This window comes from Leptonychotes weddellii, chromosome 2 (assembly GCF_054177405.1).
Source record: "Leptonychotes weddellii isolate Sample4059 chromosome 2, ASM5417740v2, whole genome shotgun sequence".
Classification (NCBI taxonomy): domain Eukaryota; kingdom Metazoa; phylum Chordata; class Mammalia; order Carnivora; family Phocidae; genus Leptonychotes; species Leptonychotes weddellii.
In genome coordinates, this window is record NC_138370.1 from 152,209,486 (window position 1) to 152,231,776 (window position 22,291).

The window sequence follows — 22,291 nt, forward strand, 5'->3', positions numbered from 1 at the left end:
AGAAGCAGACTTCCCCCCCCCCCGCCCCACCGCCCAGAGCAGGGAGACCGATGTGGGACTCTATCCCAGGGCCCTGGGATTATGACCTGAGCCAAAGGCAGACGCTTAACGACTGAGCCACCCAGGCACCCGACAGTGTTATTATTCTGATCATATCTTCCTAGCTACCTTATTACCATTGTCTCTCCCCACCCCCCTGCCCCCATGCACACACTTCAGTAGCTTTCTGGTTCTAACAGGCAGATTGCAGCTCTTAAGCAACTTGAGCCTGCCCTGCTCATTTACAGGAAGACCTTGACAATCCTGGGTATTCATAGCACCACATTCCCCAAAAGAATGACTAGAAGGAAGGGAGGAACAGGTTGAATCTTTCCTTTGTGGGACTTTGCCTGAGATCTCACTCTTACTAAACATTCTCCCTCCCCTGTCCTGTTTCTTCTGCACAGATTCGGTTTCTCCCTGTGACTATTTCCTTATTAAACCCTGGCACAGGGGTGCCTGGGTGGCTCAGTCTTTAAACATCTGCCTTCGCTTCAGGCCCTGATCTCAGGGTCCTGGGATCGAGCCCTGCATTGGGCTCCCTGCTCAGTAGGGAGCCTGCTTCTCCCTCTCCCTCTGCTATTCCCCTGCTTGTGCTCTCTCTCTCTCTGTCAAATAAATAAATAAAATCTTAAAAAAAAAAAAAAAAACACCCTGGCACAAGAGTCTTCATCTGAGTCTGTTTCTGGGGAACACAACTAAAGACACCGTATAACAGTAAACTAGTTATGTAACTTCAGTTTCTTCCACTGCATCGGGGATAAGAACACCCTTCTCACAAAGTTGCTATGGGAATTAAGACAATTTACACAGAGCTGGGTGTGTGCATTAGATAAATGTTTGCTACAATGTAAGTTGGATCATTTGGTGATAAATCAATTAGTTCTGGAATATTTTGCAAGGCTTGTGAGGGGTGTGTGTGTGTATATACACACACACACATCTATGTTCTGATTTAGCATCATCTCATCATTTGTATATTTTACATGCATCTCGGTTTCATTAAAAAGTTACATTACATTTTTGTTTATTTTATTGTATTGGATAACTTTTGCAGAGGAAGGTATGTTATTGTGTTTTGTTTTGGTTTGGTTTTGAAAAGATATCTAATAGATTTCAATAGGAATTGATTTTACTATACTGTTGTCCTAACTGTATATAAAGACATACACTTAATGGAAAAAAAGGACAAAATCAATTGTTTTATATTTTCCTTCATCTAAAAACTGTCTAAAAAATTGGTAAAAATCCATTAAATTAATGCATAGAAAGTACAAAGAATTCCAGTATATTTTTGAAAGTACAATATGACTCTTCTTATTTTTAATCAAAAAGCCCTAGTTCACATTTTGTGAAGTGTTGCATGAGGCTCTCGCCACATGATTCCTGTTAAAGTCAATGATCCCCACTGACTGTAATGGGAATCCCACAGTTACAACCCCAGGAAGGCCTTTGCACATTTAGTTATGTCTATAAAACTGCTTAGACAATTTAGGTATTATTTTGTTTCAATAAGAAAAAAATAATTTGGTGTTTTAAAAAGCTTTTAGTTGGCACCAAAAAGCACAGTCAAAAGCAGTTTAACAAAACTTTTAAAAAAGGAATGCTTCACATAATTAGATGTTGTGACTAAGTTTTGGTACCATGAAGAAGTATAGTTTAATGACATGAACATTTAAATAAGAATACAATGTCTAACATGAAGACCTGGTCAGGAGACTCCTGACCACAGAACTGGAAATTTTATTATTTTTACTACCTGTCTTCTTTCCTTTGCAAATAGGAGTGACCCTAAAACAGGGGTGCTTGGATAGCTCACATTGTTAAGCATCTAACTCTTGGTTTTGGCTCAGGTTGTGATCTCAGGCTGTGCGTTTGAGCCCCACATTGGGCTCCACACTCAGCACAGTCTGCTTGAGATTCTCTCTCACTCCCTTTCTCCTTGCCCCTCCCCCCACTCACACTCTCTCTGTCTCTAAAATAAATAAATAAATTTAAAAAGAAAAAAAAAATGTGACCCTAAAACAATGACCATTTCTTTAGAAAACTTAGGGGAATATTCCATTGTATTTATGGACCACATCTTCTTTATCTATTCGTGTGTTGAAAGGCATCTCAGCTCTTTCCACAGTTTGGCTATTGTGGACATTGTTGCTATGAACACTGGGGTGCATATGGCCCTTCTTTTCACTACATCTGTGTCTTTGGGGTAAATACCCAGTAGTGCAATTGTTGGGTCATAGGGTAGCTCTATTTTTAAACTTTTTAAGGAACCTCCACATTGTTTTCCAAAGTGGCTGTACCAACTTCCATTCCCACCAACAGTTTAAAAGGGTTGCCCTTTCTCTGCATCCTCTCTAACATTTGTTGTTTCTTGCCTTGTCAATTTTTGCCATTCTAACTGGTATAAGGTGGTATCTCAGTGTGGTTTTGATTTGGGTTTCCCTGATGGCTAATGATGATGAACATTTTTTCATGTGTCTGTTAGCCATTTGTATGTCTTCTTCAGAGAAGTGTCTTTTCATATCTTCTGCCCACTTTTTGACTTGATTATTTGTTTTTTGGGTGTTGAGTTTGAGAAGTTCTTTATAGATTTTGGATACCAGCCCTTTATCTGTAGTGTCATTTGCAAATATCTTCTCCCATTCTGTGGATTGCCTCTTTGTTTTGTTGACTGTTTACTTTGCTGTGCAGAAGCTTCTTATCTTGATGAAGTCCCAAAAGTTCATTGTCGCTTTTGTTTCCCTTGCCTTTGCTGTGGCTGATGTCAAAGAGGTTACTGCCTGTGTTATCCTCTAGGATTTTGATGGATTCCTGTCTCACACTGAGGTCTTTCATCCATTTTGAGTTTATCTTTGTGTGTGGTGTAAGAGAATGGTCGAGTTTCATTCTTCTGTATATAGCTGTCCAATTTTCCCAACACCATTTATTGAAGAGACTGTCTTTTATCCACTGCATATTTTTTCCTGCTTTGTTGAAGATTAGTTGACCTTAGAGTTGAGGGTCAATATCTGGGCTCTCTATTCTGTTCCATTGGTCTATGTGTCTGTTTTTGTGCAAGTACCATGCTCTCAACCATCAGAAAGGATGAATATTCAACTTTTGCATCAACATGGATGGGACTGGAGGAGATTATGCTAAGTGAAATAAGTCAAGCAGAGAAAATCAATTATCATATGGCTTCACTTATTTGTGGAACATAAGGACTAGCATGGAGGACATTAGGAGAAGGAAGGGAAAAATGAAGGGGGGGTAAGAGGGGGAGATGAACCATGAGAGACTGTGGACTCCGAGAAACAAACTGAGGGTTTTAGAGGAGATGGGGGTGGGGGATGGGTTAGCCAGGTGATGGGTATTAAGGAGAGCACGTATTACATGGAGCACTGGGTCTTATATGCAAACAATGAATCACGGAACACTACATCAAAAACAAATGATGTACTGTATGATGACTAACATAACATAATAAAAAAATTAAAAAAAAAAGAAAACTTGGAGGAGAAAAAGAGAAAACAAAACCATGTGTTACATACTTGGCAATTTTCAGTCTTACTCATTGTATCTCTCATTTCTCTCCAATTTCACTTCACTTTTTCTTCTTTTTCTTTCTTCTTACAAACATACACATATACATTCAAACACACACACCACCAGAGCTTGGAGATGCATGAACATCTTTTATTTCTGTTTTCTAGATAGAAGTAATATATCACGATAGGTAAGAGCACTTTCTATAGAGCCAGACTGCTCAAATGGAAACCTACTCTCATCACTTAATAGCGCAGTTAACTTCAATAATAGCCAAACCTCACAATTTCCTCTAATCTGTAAAATGAGGATAATAGTAGGATGTCTATCATAGCATTACTATGATGTATATATGTGTTAATGTGTGGGAAACACTTATAACAATGTCTTGCATATTGTAAGATCTCTAACTGTAAGCTAATAGTCTAGATTATCTATATCCATATTTTAACTAGGTATTTTATATTATGCACACTTTGCCTAAAGGGAATGGGAACGAAATGAAAATATGTGCATTTTTTGTAGATGTAAGACATTGTGCTTGCATTATATTGTGCATTCTGTAAGTATACTGCAAAGTTTATGAATATCTTATTTCGACAGATGAGGAAGCAAGCTCACAGTGGTTCAGTAACATTTAGAAAGTCACAAACCTACTGACTGGTAAAGCTGTGTATCAGACTTAGATTTTCTGGCAAGATATCAATTCATTTCAAAGTGATTTTTATATGCTGGGTATGTGCTAGACAATATCCCCGAACAAAATGGACAAGGCACCTTCTCTGATGCTTCTCAAGTTCTTGTAAGGAGAAAGAAACAAACATGTTAGTAAATACAAGGTAATTTCAACAATGATAATTCTCTTGAGAAAGTAAAATGAGGTAATTTAAGAAATCGTAACTCAAGAAAGGAGGCTTATGGTAGATAGAGGTAATCAGTAAAAAGCACTCAACAAAGTTAACACATGAAATGAGAAAACAACAATGGGCCGGCATCATTAGCCAATCTAAGGCAGGGTTTCAGGTGCGGTCAGCCTTCAAAGCAGAAAGAACTGAAGAGTAAAGACCTTGGGGAGAGAAAGTGAGGGATTCAAGATGTCAGCATGAGCAATTAAGTAAATACTGGTAAGGATTAATGGGAAGGAAGAGGAATCCGTTGGAAGTCAACCACAATAATTTGCTTTGGACAAGTTAAGTGTGTAAGACCTTCATAGATATTCAGGTGGAAATGAATTGGTCATTGAAATGTAAGTGTAGAGTTTAGGAGTAAAATCATCTTGTGTGTGATGTTAATTTTATTCACTGCACCAAATGAAAGGATCTGGAGAAAGAAGTGTAGAAGAGGGCACAGGCACAAGCTATGGGGTACTCTAAATTTTAAGAGTAGGCTGGAAAATTATTCAGTAAAAGAAACAGACAAGGGACAGCAGAAGACAGATTGTATTGTCACAAAAGCAAAAAGAAACAAGTTTTTCAAAGAGAAGTTGAAAAATCATGTTTATGAGAAGCTATTAAATGGTCAGGCATGATGAGCACAGAGGATAGTATGCAATGTGGATTTCAGTGATTAATGTGGAGTGATGTAGTAAGAGCTGTGACTGCTCTGGATTAAGGGGAGACGTGGAGATGTGGGAGTAGAGGAAGTTGGTTGGACAACTCTTTCAATGGATATTCTGGAACAGGAGCTGAGACGTGGTTTAGAAGTAAATAAAGAAAAGTCATATAGTAAATTTAAGAGCACATTGGGAAAAAAAAAAAGAGATATCGTGTTGTTAGCTGATGAAAATGACCATGTTGAGATAGTTAATTTGATAATGTAGTTGAGAGAGAATAATTTTTGGATCAAAATTCTTAAGTGATTAGAATATATTGAATATGGAGCACATAAAGGAGTTAGCCTTAGACAAGTTCAGAAATGCATTATTCATTTTAAGAGGAGGAAAAGGAGAGAGTGTAAGTCCAACTGCATTTGGGTTGGTAAATTTGAACATGGAGGATTATGGAACTCCCACTTGATTATATCCCTGTTCTTAAGTGTAAAGTAAAGCCTTTAGCTTTCTTTCTTGGGTCAGAAGTTTAAAGATGGAAGAAAAGGTACAAAAATGTTGTATTGGAAAGTAAGAAAGTATGATTGGGCTCATACACTCAATGTTTTTCGGAAATCTTCATTCACTTTAATAAGTATGTCAAAGGATTCACATAACCAGAATTACATGAAACAGAAATCAGGATTTGCTACTAATTTCAAGGTATTTAAAAGGGTCAGAAAAATTAGAGAGAGATCTGGGATGTTGAAGACAACTCCCTAGAGTTTTATTTAGTAAAAGATACCCTCTAGGCAGCAATTATAATTATTATATATAATAAATATAATATAATATAAATATATATAAATATAAATATAAATATATATATAAATATATATATAAATATAAATATATAAATATATAAATATATATATATAAAACTGAGGGTTTTAGAGGAGATGGGGGTGGGGGATGGGTTAGCCAGGTGATGGGTATTAAGGAGATATCGTGATATATTATATTATATATTATTTTATATATATATATAAAAATATAAATATATATATATATAAATATAATATAATATTATAAATTATAGGAAGATCTATAATTACGGTCTTCTTTCCAATAAATATCATTAGTTTATTTACCTGAGAGTGCAGTTGACAAGAACACTAGCCTAGATCCATTCTCTCTTTTCTTTCCTTGCCTCAAAGGAATTTCCCTCCCTTTCCAAGGAAGCAAAACAATCACAGGCCAACTGTCTTACCTCCTTGCTCCTCAGTGCTCATTTGTAATTTGTATACTTAAAGATTTTAAATGAGAGAAGTCATCATGGGTTTTGTTGTTGTTGTTGTTTGTTTTTATAAAAGTAGTAAGGTTAATGAATTGGAAGTCTTGAAAAGATTTTAAAAATATTGGAATGAGGAATCCTAGAGTACAAGTGTGTAAGATGGTGCAGTGATTAAAGTTAAAACTATAGAGTTAGTATAATTATTGGTGATAGTGATTTTAAGAAAATTATGGGAGTAGAATGTGGAGGGAGAATAAAGGAAAATACTATAGGAGATAGGTAAATCAAAATTGAGAAACTGGATTGAAGGGATAGATCCTTCAGTTAAAACTTGACCTAAAAGTTATCATAGGGAAGTTTAAATAGAATGTGAAATACTTTTGAGTGTCTGGAAACTGTTGCAATCTGTGTTATTATTCTAAAGGCATAGAGCTTTTAGGGTTGAACCATGTTTTCTTTAATGAAATCTACCTTTCAATGTTTATTCATAAGGTCCTAATTAATTGTCAAGTGTAATCCATCAAAACAAATTGGGATACATTTGCAGAACGTTGTGTAGAATTTGACCTTCACCAAATTTTATCTTGCTAAATCTTCCTCATACTTCTTTGAAAATGCCCTTCTAAGTCAAATATATTTCTCAATTGTCTTGTATGTCATGGGGAAATACAGCTAGAGGAACTGAATAATAGGTTTACAGTCTATATTTAATAATTAGTCAGCCAACTCACGTAGTCCTAAAAATATTGCCACGCAACTGCCAACTCACGTAGTCCTAAAAATATTAAGAAAAGGACAGTGGAGATAAAAATGTTTGCTGCTTGCCTTGTAGAATGAGAAGGTTTCCTTCCTTTTAATCAAGTAAAGAAAGAGATTAAGATTAGTGCATGGTACATATTTGCATTTCACACTTCTGACTGTAACTACACCATCAGAGAATAGAAAAAAGTGCAGGACTATATGGGATAACTGGCAAGATCGTCAAGTAGGAAGAAAAAATTCAGCAGACACACTAAGTTAATAATAAAAGTATACTCATTTAACTACATGACAAATACCTATTGTTCATAAAAATAGTTCAGGTAAATCTACGAATGCAGAAATAAATCTGACAAGTAAAACATTGTAGATCAAATAGTATAGGTAGGTTGGTATCATTTCCAAATTAAAGTGGTTGATCATGAACTAAGCTATTTAAGAGGTTATCAGAAATTTCCTGCTTGCCCAACCTCTCTATTAACTTCTATCAATAAGGTATCCTACGAAAAACAGAACAATTAACAGAGTCTACATTTGCAAATAAATTAAAATCTCTTGGGCAGACAGTCAGTAAAATGTCAGTTACAGTAAAATCTATTGATCATATTACAGACTCTATTGCAAGAAAAAACAACCACCATGATGGAATCTCAGAGCACAAGATCAATACTTGCAGGGTGTTAAGCAACTATTTCCTTTGGTAAATGTATATAAAAATAGAATTTGTTAGCAGAATTTCTTAGGCTAAAACTTGGAGGGGGTTCAATTTCAGGCTGAGACAATGTTACGAGTTGATTCGTGGAGAAGATGCTAGTGTGTAGGAAATGTTCAGAGTGGTAATGTTGGAAAGGTGAATTGAGCCCAGCCTGTCAAGGATTCTGAAATATGGAGCTATTAAATAGTTTTACACCAATTTTAACTAGAATCATTAAACCCTGAAGGAGTAAGATTTCCACTGGAAATTGTAGGTTATAGTGTCTAGAGAAAATAATGTTTCTTTTTTCCTCTGGATGGTATATAAACTGTTTCCATAAAAGTAAATATAACTTTTAAAGTCTGAATTGAACATTCCAAAATGTTTTCCACCAATGAAACAATTAGAATTATAACAAAACTAAGGAACTAAGGAAGGAAAAACAAAACCAAACAGAATTCCAGAATCTCTGTAGGCAACATATATCGAAGGAAGAAAAAGTGATTAACAATTACAGCAAGGCAAGGTATTAAGTGTGTGGGGTAAAGCAAGAGAGGGAATTGTTCAAATGTAAAAATAATCTTTCTTCATAGAAAATTGGACATTATACTTTTTCAATATCCAATATGGATTACTCTAAAAAGAAATCATTTCAGTCTTTGATTAAAATAACAGAAAGGAAAATATTAAAATCTTTAAGTTCAGAAATTGAAGGGGAAAAATGAACCAGAAAATTGATCATTTTGATACCAGAGAAATAGAATTCTAAGGAAATCTTAATTCACTTTTAGTGAATACTCAGTATCTGAAAAGTATTGATAAGTGTTCAGAAGAAAAGGAATATCTGTGGTTCAGTCTCAGTGCTAGGTTAGCAGTAACAGGAAAAATTCAACAGAGCAAGATTTATGACCAGAGCAAGAAATATCATCAAGAGGACAATGGAAATATAATAGTGCGAGATGGTGTAATAATAAAAATGTAATAAGAAAGTCAAAGGCTTATAGACTCATAAAACATTTTGAAAGGTGAACAATTCACATTATATTCGCCAGATAAGAACAAAATATGAATATGGTATAGCTACTTTATCTGAAGTTCAGGAAAACACTCTTTGCTAACCCGTGCAAATCTGATGTGTGCTATGTATGCTAGGACATTACCCAGCAAACCTATTTGATCTCTAACAGAAATGTTTGCAAATGGAAGTTGATAAAAACATAGGAAAGTAGTGGTCTCCTGTAATATTATATTAAGGTCCCTCTAATTCTGAAGCATTATGTCAATCACAACAGTGCTTAGCAAATATTTTACTACTAGCAGCAAAGAATTTTAGACTGAGGGAAAATTCAAAATTAAGACTAATTGTAAGTATAAGAACATTTACATTTATCTAAGGAATTTTAGATATTTAGGATCAATACTAATGGTAGCATAGAAAGACTATGCACAGTGATGCAAATGGAATGGCCTGTTTAGCCTCCCCAGTATCACATGCACACAAACACATATGTATATGCACACAAATTACATATTCCTTTCATATACTTTATTTCTTATTTGATATTTGTATTTTATATATTTAAGCTGTTGGATATGCCAGTAATTGATACCAAGAATTACAAAATCCTAAAAACCAATAACACAAAAAATAAATAACATAAATGGAAAATAGTCATGAACAGTTAGTTAACAGAAGAAGCACCAGTTGCCGAAAGAAGATTTGAAGAAAGGCTAAACCCCATTTGTAATAAGAGACATGCACATCAAAGTTTCTTTTGAAATAACATTTTATATGCTATCTGCAATTAGAAGTAGACAATACCAAATGTTGGGAAAGATATGGATCAGTAGGATTATTTATCTATTTTGGAGGAGTGGGAAGTATAGAATGCTTAGAAAATGAACTAGTGCTATACTTTTAAGTTGAGCAGTCACATTCCCTATTACTCAACAATTGCACTTCTTGGTAAAACCAAGATAAATTTTATCATATCTGAATCAAAAGTCAAAGAAAAGGATGTTCATACCATTGTTCTATTAGTAAGAGTTAAAAGAAATAACCTGGAAACAATTCATATGCCCACTGAGAGGAAAAATGTATACATAATTTATGGTCTAGTCACATAGTGGCATATCTTCTAATAGGAGTAATTATGCAATAATATGGGATGATTTCTAGTAATTTTATGTTGAGCTCCCAAAAAAGAAGTAGAGGAAAAAGAACATAATATGATATCATATAATGTTCAACCAAAATTAAATCATGTATTATTTGGACCAACATATATGTGTAATGAAACTTAAAAAAACTTAAATAGGAGAAGGATTATGACACCAACTAACAGAAAACATTTCAGGGAAGTGGAAGGTTCAGGGAATAAGAAAGAGAACATGGGCAAATATAAGAAACTGGTAATTTCATAGTTGTTTGAGAAGTAGGTTCATAAATATGAATCATATTACAAAAATTTTAATTGAGTTATTCACCCTTTAAAATAACAGAGGGCCATATATAGAAAAGTAGGATTAATATAATTCAGTGCATCTGAGGACAAAAACAACCATCAGAAAAAATCTGTGATATCACTTCATATAATGAACATAATTAGAAGGTAAATATATGGCAAAAAGGAGAGTCAGATTTGTCACCAATACTTTTATGTTGCTTTAGTTTGTAATAGTTAAATGTATGAACTGGCCTGCAAGGGTTATCTCTTCAACTTTTTATAAGTTTCTCAAACTTTCTTAGCCTCACATTTCACATGTGAAAAATTAACATAATATCAATTTGCTCAGTTATTTGACACATTAAATGTAATTGTGTGTGTGGAAAATAGAATAGTATATTTTCTTAGTAAATATTAATATTACAGTTCCTGCCAGTGGCAGACTTCTTCCACTAATATTATTTGGAGAAGACATTCCATATTAAATCAAATGTTTTGGGTTGACAAACATGGTCTATTCAGTAAGCTCCTCTTTCCAGTGATGCCCTCAGATGAAAATTATGGACAGCCTAGTTGTTTATAAAATATGATCATACTGCATACAGCATTCATGAAGTTCAGGCAAATACCATTACTTCCTCAATAATGATGCAATTTATATGAGTCATTAATATAAAATAATTTAGTTGCAAGCTATTGATATAAAAGATACCAGAAAACTCAGGTAAGATGAAAAAGTAGAAGCAAACATAGGAAAACTTTCCTGATTACTGAGGGAAAATGTAACATTTGTTTACAAGGTGCTTGAAGACTTGAGACAACCTTGGAGGAGTTCATAAAAGCCTTAGCTTGGGGAAGATATAGTGAGAAACCTAACACATGTTTACACAGTTGTTCTTAGAAAAAAAAAAAAAAATGAGCTGAGGGGTACCTGGGTGGCTCAGTTGGTTAACCATCTGCCTTGGGCTCAGGTCATGATCCTGGGGTCCTGGGATTGAGCCCTGTCTCAGGCTCCCTGCTCAGCAAAGAGTATGCTTCTCCCTCTCCCTATGACCCTCTTCTCTACTCATGCTCTCACAGTCTATCTCAGTTAATAATAATAATAATAATAAAAGTTAAAAATTTGAGCTTAGTTACAACATAGTTCAATGGAATTTCTTGAAGTTCATGTTCAAGCTTCTATCTATAGAATCTAGCTCAGTAAGTGTTCTGATTATTTTAAGTACATACAGTAAGTATACAATCACATAAGTTTTAGCTGACTGAATACAAATTAATTAAGAAAGAATTAAGTATATCAATGGCTGGGGATAGACTATATATATTTTTCTTCTTCTCGTCTTATTTTTTTTGATGCCTGAAATCACAGTTCATGCAATTTCACTTTTAATTCTTTATATATCCAATATCATCATTGCTCTCCATTTTCCTGTTCATAATTCATATGATTAGTTTTGATCTTTGGCCTCATTACCAAACATTCTGGTATATTTAATCACATTAGCTACTTATTTAGCCTGTAACTTTACCTAGGAGATTTTGCAAGATAGCATAATTTGAAATTCATAGTTTCTCTTTGTGGTCATTTGAGTCTTCTACAAATTCAGGGGTTACATGTTATTTAATTTAGTTTACATAATTATGTATAACATCATTTTGCTCTGTGAAGAAGTCTCTTTTAGTCCATTTAAATAAATTGTAGTTTTTTTTTTTTTAAAGATTTTATTTATTTATTTGAGAGAGAGAGAGAATGAGAGAGAGAGCATGAGGGGGGGAGGGTCAGAGGGAGAAGCAGACTCCCCGCTGAGCAGGGAGCCTGATGTGGGACTCGATCCCGGGACTCCAGGATCATGACCTGAGCCGAAGGCAGTCGCTTAACCAACTGAGCCACCCAGGCGCCCTAAATAAATTGTAGTTTTTAAATATTTCTCTGCATAACAAGTACCTTTAACTTGGGGTCTATTAAAAACTAACAGTAAATTGAAAGTTGTTTGGGCTTAGCTATCATTCTAAAAATATTGGAAGAAGCCATAAAAATAAGGACGGGATTGCATGATCAAATTTTAAAAGTAAGTACATCAAAATTAGTTTAAAAGTAGTATTTTCTGTGTTTTCAGATTCATCTTACAGTATTACCAATCATTTATTAGTAATTTCGTGATTATTTACTAACTCCCACTTCATCTTTTCATTTTACTATATGTGCCAATTGTTGGGAGGTATTTTCCTGTGTCCATCTCCTCTAAAATTCACTTGGAAATATCCCACAGACGCATTCTTTTTTTTTTTTTTTAATTTATTTATGTATTTGAGAGAGAGAGAGTGTGTGTGCATGTGGGTGTAGGGGAGCAGCAGGGGGAGAGGGACAGAGAGAATCTCAAGCAGACTCCCTGCTGAGAGCAGAGCCAGACTTGGCGATTTACCCCACAACCCTGAGATCGTGACCTGGGCAGAAATCCAGGGTCAGATGCGTAGCTGACTGAGCCACACAGGCAACACTCTCACTGATGCATTCTTAAAATTTTAATTTAAAAGATAATTCACCAAAACCAGATTAACTGTTTTAGGGAGACAATAATGAAATTATTAGGAATGTTTTCAATTATCAATATACAATAAACCAAATCATGTAATAATATCTGAAAGTCATTTGCTAAAATTAATTCTCAACTCCCCTTTTAAATATTTATTTTCTAGCCATTAGTTCACATACTATTGTTATAACTCAATCTATACAGTATATTTATTTTACTTTTAAGATGAAAAGTTATAGGTTTCCTATTAAAAGAAGGAACAAAGTGTCTGATAACATAACATGATTTGAAATTACAATTGATTTTAAATTAATGCTACAAAAAGATTACTTATTTTTGTCCAATGGATCACTGAAGCTGTTTTCTTGCTATGTATCTTTTTTCTTCTTGTTCATAATTTTCTGTAGTATCTAGGGCCATATTACTAATCTTTTACTTTACAATGCCTAATCTACAGGGTTGTTGCTATTGTTTTATTTTGAGGTATTATAGTTTGCATTACCAGATATTCCTTTTGGTTCTATATCTTTCATTTCTCTTATCACTTTGTTCATGTCTTCCCTTAAATAATTGTTCACAGTGATAATGACAAGTTTAATTTTTCTGTCTTTATTTTTAAAGATTTTATTTATTTTGTTTTGAGAGAGAGAGAGCACAAGCAGGGAGGAAGGGGAGAGGGAGAGGGAGAAACAGATTCCCCGCTGAGCAAGGACCCTAATGTGGGACTCAATCCCAGGACCCTGGGACCATGACCTGAGCTGAAGGCAGACGCTTAGCTGACTAAGCCACCCAGGCACGCAATTTTTGTGTCTTCTAATTCCATCATCTATATAATTTCTAGGTCTGGTTCTATTTTTTTTAAAGATTTTATTATGTTTAAGTAATCTCTACACCCACCATGGGGCTTAATTTTACAACCACGAGATCAAGAGTCGCATGCTCTACCAACTGAGTCAGCCAGTCTCCATTAGGTGTGGTTCTACTGCCTCATTTTTATTCTTATTACAGACCACATTTTCTTGCTTCTTTGCATATTTATTACCTTTTTATTTGACGATGGGCATTGTGTATTTGACACTGTTAAGTATCTTGATTTTGTTGTCTTTATCTGGCTTTTATCTGATAAGCAATAAAATTAAGTTATAGTTAAGTTTGCTAGATTTAAGTCTTATCTTAAAAAACTTTATTAGGGAAGGTCTAGAATAGTTTTTACTCTAAATAGTTGAGCCCCTGTACTAAGATTTTATACTTATTTTGTCTCTAATGAATGCTCTGATACACAATCTAGTTTATGGTAGCTTGCAAAATTATCAACAATTTGTGAACTTTTGAGCTTGGTAAGCTCATGATTCCCCACCTACATTTTGCTCAGCCTTATTAATTTTTTCTATATGTGTACACATCATTATACTCTACAAAGACTCAAAAGCAGCCTTAAGCATGTTTCTGGAGATATTATTATCTTCATTCATTCTTTCTTTTATTCATTGCATAGTTCCGTCGTCTCTGAAATTCTGCCTTGAAACTTCTATATTTCTCAGACTTTTCGTCTATCCAATTGAAATCCGTTTCAGTCTCTTGCACCCAGGGAAACTGCTCTGCTTTGTTTGATTTTCATCTCTGCTCAGAAATCCGTGATGTGCCTCCTGGCAGAAGGAATGGAATATCACAGGGATTATCTCATTTGTTTCCCTCTCTCATGGGCCATAGTCCTACACTGTCTATTGTATGATGATAAAACCATTGTTTCATATATTTTGTGTAGTTTTCTCCCTGTTGAAAGGGAGAAAGTAATTCTGTAATAGCTAAAAGCTTGACAAACTTTTTAGAAAGCGATTATGAAGAACCAGAATTTTTTTTTCTAAAACATATACATAAAAAGGAAGATTTCTAGTTTGTCAAAGATAGAATTTTAGCTATTTATTTAAAGGAAATGTTTTTGGATATTCAGATTATGTAATATTGATTGAAAGGACATATATTTAATCTACTATCTCCCATATATATTTGACAGCTTTGGCAAAAGCTGAGTTTAGTAATTAACTTTTGCCTCTTAGTGGAGAAAACATCATTATAAAGGTTCAGAATCTTCAATAGTGTATAGAGGAAAGAGATTAAATGTTGATAATTTTTATAGTCTTGCTATAGTTTCAAACTGGAGCAAGAAATAAGGAGAAAAGAACAACTATTTTTGGGATTTTAAATTCAACTAATTTATGATGTATCTTGAGAAAAGCAGTAGCATAATGTGTACAATGTCACCACAAAAAAGTCAAAATTTAGCTTATTGAAATATGTTAGTAAATGTTTAAGAAAAAAAAAATTGATTGATTCAGCCAGTTCAATGCTCCAAATTTCCTGACATGACACAGCAAGAAGAAGGAATGTTATGATATACTAAGAGCCACTTTTTGACCAAGGAAGAGAAAGCCTATTACCTGTTCAAGGTAAAACATAAAATTTTTCCTATTGTGAATCAGGAAAAAAAAAAAAAAGATTTCTACAAATGAGTGTGCTTTGTTAATTATAAGAAGTAATATATGTTACTGTTTTATATTTTATAAGAAACATAAAATGTTCAATTAATTTTTTAATGGGTGGGAGTTTTTAAGCCTGGTAATATCTTCCTTAAAGAATGATGAAGCAATCATATATTTAAGATTTGTTCAGAGTATCAGCTGGTGATTCTGGAACTCAGAGAAAATAACTGGAATGTGCTCTACTGAAGCAACAGCTACTTTTTCAGCTATCATAAGCCAGTGCCGTGCAATTTTCCCTTCACTTTCCCATTTTGACACCATAGTAAAAAGAGAAAAGGTAAAAGGGAAATGAGGAGAAGTTTTATTCAGATTTTTCACAAAAGTTGGTCCTGATCTATTTATGTAGAGCTTCAGTATGAGCCTACATATAAACGGTGTCTGCAAGTCATGATAGCATACACTCAATCAAAATTTGTGGCTGACAGTCATGAATGGAAACTAATTAAATACCATTACATCCTGGACTTCAAGAAATCAAATTCTTTCTAGGGAACTTCCACGCCATTTCCCTCGGTCTCCTTAAAATCTTAGATTATAGGGTATGCATATGTGGTATTACTATGATATTTTACTGTATAATTTGTTCTCTTAACACAAACTTGGGTCTGTTAACACAGACCTGTGGGAGAATTCAGTCAGATATATTTGGAAAGGGCTGAATAACTCAATGATTTCTAGGAGTTAAAAAAATCCATAAAAATATTTTAATTTTCATGTAGCTCACTTGGAAAGAATAATACAACATTAGTTATCAAAGCTCATGATGAGTATCAGTTATTATTGAAAATTTCCTGGATATAAAATGAGTTTAGAAATGGAAAGAAGTAACTGAAATTTTAGTCAACCTCCCTACTCTTGGCAAAATATATCTTTCCAGTAGGGAAACCCAATCCTTGTAGTCCCTGTGATGTCACTTTCTTTGGTCCACACCTAAGGTGTATGACTCAGGTTCTACAAATCAGAACTCTTTGTTTGCTTTGCTACAAACACATTCAAGGAGAAGACTTTTTAATTATATAATTCAAGAAATTTCTCCTTTCCTTTGCTTAAGGTATTCTGAGATGGGTTTCTATAGTAATTCTACATATATATATTAATTACTATTAAAATTGTATAATTGGTAATTGCTAATTTGATAACATGAATAATTGACAGCATTTGTATATTTCAGTAATAGCTGAAAATTCTCTTTTTAAAAGGGTAAAATAATTGACAATTTGAATAAATTCTGTGTTGAAGAAATTTCAAGAGATTTGTTAAAACTAATCTCAGTACTTTTGGGGTGCCTGGGTGGCTCAGTCGGTTAGCGTTTGCCTTCGGCTCAGAGCTTGGGGTCCTGGGATCTAGTCCTGCATCAGGCTCCCTGCTCAGCAGGGAGTCTGCTTCTCCTTCTCCCTCTGCCTCTGCCCCCCAACTTGTGCTTTTTCTCCCTCAAAAATAAATAAAATATATTAAAAAACAACCAACCAACCAAACCAAACAAAACAAAACAGAACTAATCTCAGAACTTTTGATATGCTCGTACGTGACAGAACTCAAAGAAGGGCTGTAGTTTGCTAATTATCCAGATATATTTGAAAAACATATGCATTTCACTAACCAACTAACATCTCTCAAGATACTCACGTTCATTGGCAGGGATTGGCAAAACTGGGCCAGGGTTATTTTTGTAAATAAAGTTTTATTGGAACACAGCTATACACAGTTTTGTTCGTTTGTTTGTTTTGTTTTGTTTTAGTGTATTCTCTGTGGCTGTTTCGTGCTCCAGCAGAGTTAATATGGAAACCATATGCCTCACAAAACAACATATTAACCATTTGGCCATTCACAGAAACAGTAAATTGCCAATCCCTATTTATATGAACAGTTTGAGTGATCATGTTTACATGGACTTTTAAAAATACTTCCAATCATTAAATAAATAATTTAATCTGAATAAGACTATTAGCATATGTGACCTTTTGGAAGGCTAGAGAGGTACCCGAAAACTAGCATTCATTGAATATGGGTTCTTTGTATTTACTCTAGTATTTATTTAAGCTCTATGAATCTGGGCTACATTCTTACCTTCTTGGTGTTATAGGGAGGAATAAGGTAGTTCAGACTCATTCTTTTAATTTCAATTCAGTAAGATGGAAAAGTGCTAGATCATTTGCATAACATCATGTGACAAATGTGTGCAAGGGTGTAATCATTTCTTTTCAGAAACAATTTAAAGCTTGAACATTCCATTAAAATGGGGTACATTAGATAGTTACTTCAGTCTCTTTTCTTATATGTGAGACATATAGAGATTCTGATCATGATGGGTTTTGATAACCAAATTCCTTGATTTTTCTGCAGGCTAACTGTAGACAGAATGGTGAGATCCATCCTCTTGTAGATCTCACTCACTATTTTAATTAAATACTCATGTCTTTAAACACATTCCATTTGACTGGGAAGGGAAGACATCAATAAAATAAAATATGTTAAGACTGAACATGTCCGTTTCAATCTCTGACTTGCCATGTTGATGAAAAACATTTCTCTGCCACCAATTTTTACACATAAGTTGGTTTATAAAATATTTTATCTTAAATTCTTTTGAGATCATTCCCTTCAGGGGCTCAGAATAAAGTATTTATTTAGAAGTAAGCAATGATTTTAATGTAGTAACTATTTGGGGTTAGCTTGCCTTTTAAATTCTGCCTACACCATTAATTTGAAAACATTTACCAGTGCCCTTCCTTTAGGCATTAAACTTTGTTAAGTTTTTTTTGTTTGTTTTTTTGTTTTTTTTCCCTTTTGACCTGTCTTGCAACTCAGGGAAATTATTCTGATATAATTATCCCAACAGAACTTGGTGATCAGTACATCAGCAGACTTGTATGTCTTGGGAGCAAAATCAGCAAATTAAAAGGGCATTTTATGAAGAACAGGTCAGTTAGGCTAGTTCAACTCCTGAACCTGCAAGCAAAACCATAACAGAAAGCTATTTTCTTAATGTCCTTGAGTATACTAGAACAAAATCTTCTCAAGTGTTTTACACAAAGAGCTCTGTTCATAAGAAATTAGGTCAAACCATTAAACTTACCTCTGTTTGATGTAAAATAAAACTCCTTATTGCAGATCTAACAAAACACTCGGTGTCCTATTAGGTTGCCTTCAAAGAATGTCCTAGATAACCTTACAGTAATTTAAAGCACAAGCTAACTTCAATCTGTCTTGTCTACTCTAGGTCTCAAGCACATTAAAATATAGTTGAAAATGCAATCTTGCAAAAACTAATTTCTTGCTGATTATATGTCTCTTTTCAACTGGTCACCAATGTTTTAATTTCTCTGTATTTCACATATAGCAGAGGATGTTTGCTAATCAAAGGTAAAATAAAAGAACTAGGTTAATTAATATTAAATTGATGAGGCTTTGAAATATATAGAGCTATATATAAAGCATCATTTCTTTTTTGTGTGACCTAAACAACTCCTTCCTACCTCCCTTTCCATTCTTCCCTTTACTTGCAGTGTATTATAACTATAGTGTACTTCATGTAGAACTCTATTTTCCTCTTTCATTTCCAAAACTGATAGAAGAGGGTAACTTTAATCTCTATTTAATAACGAAAACCTTGCAAATAATATAAAAGGTAATTTTCTATCATATTAAATTTTTTTTGCACCATCAAACAAGATTATTTTGAGAATGCATATATGTTGATTCTGTATACTCTATATTTCTTTATCTGTAAGACAGGTAAAGATGCATTAAACAAGCTAGAACGCTTCTGTGCTATTCCATAACAAGGCAGCAACAAACTCTTACATATTTTTTAAAATTACCTGTAAACTGTTAATTGGCATATTTCTATTAAAATATCTGACAGCCTGACAGTGCCAGATAAGTTTTGCTTCATGACAAAAGATCCCCAAATGTATTAGTTTGAATGTTAATTTAGTTTATGAATGATCTGTGTAATTTTTCTTTTCTTGGTCAGGCTCAGTTAGTTTATTTTCTTGGTCAGGGTTCACTCATGGGCTTTTTACAGTTGGCAGGTTAGCTAGAGATTGACTTGTACAGAATGGCCTCATTCACATGTTTTGTATTTGCCAGATTTTGGCTGGGGATAATAGAATCTATGGCTGTCGTCATCATCCAGTAGGCTAGCCTGGACTTGTTCACACAGCAGGAAGAGGGTAAGCCTCAAAGTCCTCAAATATTAAAAATTTTTGCTTGTGTCAAAGTGGCTACTTTCCTATCAGCCAAAGTAAAGGACAAGGCCTTCCCACACTCAAGGGGTGGAAAAGTCTCCTCATTATGATGAGAGGCACTGTAAATCTCATTGCAAGAGAAATAATATATGAAACATAAGAATTTGTGACCATTTGTGAATTCTATCAAAATAGAACACTCTAGCAGAGCCTGGGTGGCTCAGTCAGTTAAGCGTCTGCCTTCGGCTCAGGTCATGATCCCAGGGTCCTGGGATTGAGCCCTATGTCAGACTCCCTGCTCAGCAGGGAATCTGATTCTCCCTCTCCCTCTGCCCTTCCTCCCTGTTTGTGCTCTCTCTCTCCCAAATAAATAAATAAAATCTTAAAAAAAATAACACTATATCTGATTATTTTTCTGTTTTAAAATCAAAACCAATTATCAGGAATTAAAAAGGAATTGAATTGTAATTCAAATTGTGATTTAGATTACAGATACCACAACACGTAATGTTAAATAGACAGTAATTTTGTTCAGTCAAGGTTCCCTAGCTCTCTGCTTGCTTATGGCTCTATCCATACCAACTCACCAGACTCCTGCCTTCTTCAAGTTCTTTCCCTCTCCTGTGGCTCCAGATGTTCATACAACTGGTTTTCCTCATTATTTATGCCTTAGGTCATAGACTGCCAAAAAAAAAAAAAAAAAAGTCTTCTCAGACCAACCTAGAGAATCTAAGGCCTCAGATATGTACTCTCTTTATGAGAAATTATTTTCTTGCAGCACTTACCAGTAACTTAAATTATACTATCTAGTCACTGGTTTATTATTCAGTTTCTGTCTTTTTATAACAGTGTAGAGAGACCTTGTGTGCTGTAATTCTACTTAGTGCCTGGAATAGTGCTTGGCAAATGCATAAAAATTCAGTATATTTGTTGAATGATAAATGTTGAATGATAAGAAATTAATGACTTTTTCTTTTCTTTTTGGGAACAAAGTGGCTAAATTTCTGCTAAATCACTCGCTTTAGTGGGTCACCATGCAAAAAAGACTCAAGTCTCAAGACATTTGTGTAAACATTTTTTTACATAGAAGAGTGATCTCTGAAATCTTTGCTTAGAGCTGAGAGATCAATTTTACTTTAAAAGTACTTTATATATAACATTCATTTGACACTTCACATTTATATTTTCAATTACTCTTCAATAAGTGACCAATACTTAATCAGTCATAACTGTTTTCGGATTAACACCATGCAATTTTTCCCATAGTAATCTTAGCTGTCAAGAGAGGATTATATGCATAGAAATTTAGTAACTTAAATTAGTTTTAGATCATTTTCCAAGTATATTTATATCTCCTAAATGGGAAAAAGTATAGAATATAAGCATTTTTGAATATACAGGTTTTCATTAAATAGTGATTAATAGTCTAATTATAAAAAGAACATGTTTGATAATCTCCGGTATCCCAGGTGATACCATAAAAAAAGAATAGAAATATTACATCAATATTTTGAAGTCAATGTTGTTTAATATGTTAAATAATTTAATCCCAGTTTAATGTATAATCAGATGTTCATGGTTTATGGTTAATGGTCAGAAATGTCAAATTATTCAATGAGATATAGTTTGACATCGTATAGTGAAATTTTGTTTCATTGCGAAACTTCGCTTCTTCAACTACAAATTGTTGATGATCTTGGGAAAGCCACAATATTTCTGAATTTCATTTCCTTGTTTGTGAAATGGGGGTACAAATTATGATTTTTATAGCTATCTTCTTGCCTACCATTTTTTAAAAATTTCTGTTACCTCTTCCTCCGCATTATTTATTTTTTGCTCTTCATATAATGAATTTTTCTTTTGGCACTGACAATTGTGCTCCAACTGTGTTGTACATTTAATGTGAGGTTTGAATTTTTATTTTGTCTACACTCCTTCCCTATATATATACTTCCTTTTCATCACAGCTTGCATGTCCTGCATTTCTATACAACACGAGACAAAATTAAAATCTTCCTCTATCCTTTAGAAAATATTTCTCATAGATATGATAATATTAAGGCAAAAAGAGCAATTGCTGAACCTTCATTTTGCTAAGCTTTAGGCTATTTGATGTAGACACACACACACACCACACACACACACACACACACATACACACATTAACTGCTATTTTCTTACCACCATGACATTTGTATTATTATCCAAGTTGTATACATGACAGAAGTATGGTTTATAATGGTCAACTCATTTCTTGTCCAAAGTTATACACCTGCTAAAGCCAAGATATAACTGGAGGTTTTTTCTGATTCTAAAACTCATATTATTATGCATCAGCTGCTCATTTGCTAATTTTGCATTGTGCAAATCCTTTTTTCCTGCATTTTTAGAGCAATGATCTTCTTTCACTGGACATATTTTATACAATGTATCCAAATATTTTTAAATGAAATACTTATTTTGGAAGAAGAAACAGATCTTCAATATTAGTGTTTGTCAACTATTAGAGTGTGTGCGCTTTCACAACATTTATTAATTCATTTCTTCTTTTTTTTTTTTTAAAGATTTTATTTATTTATTTGAGAGAGAGAGTGAGAGAGAGAAAGAGCACAAGAGGGGGGAGCGGGAGAGGGAGAAGCAGACTCCCTGCTGAGCAGGTAGCCCGATGCGGGACTCGATCCCGGGACTCCAGGATCATGACCTGAGCCGAAGGCAGTCGCTTAACCAACTGAGCCACCCAG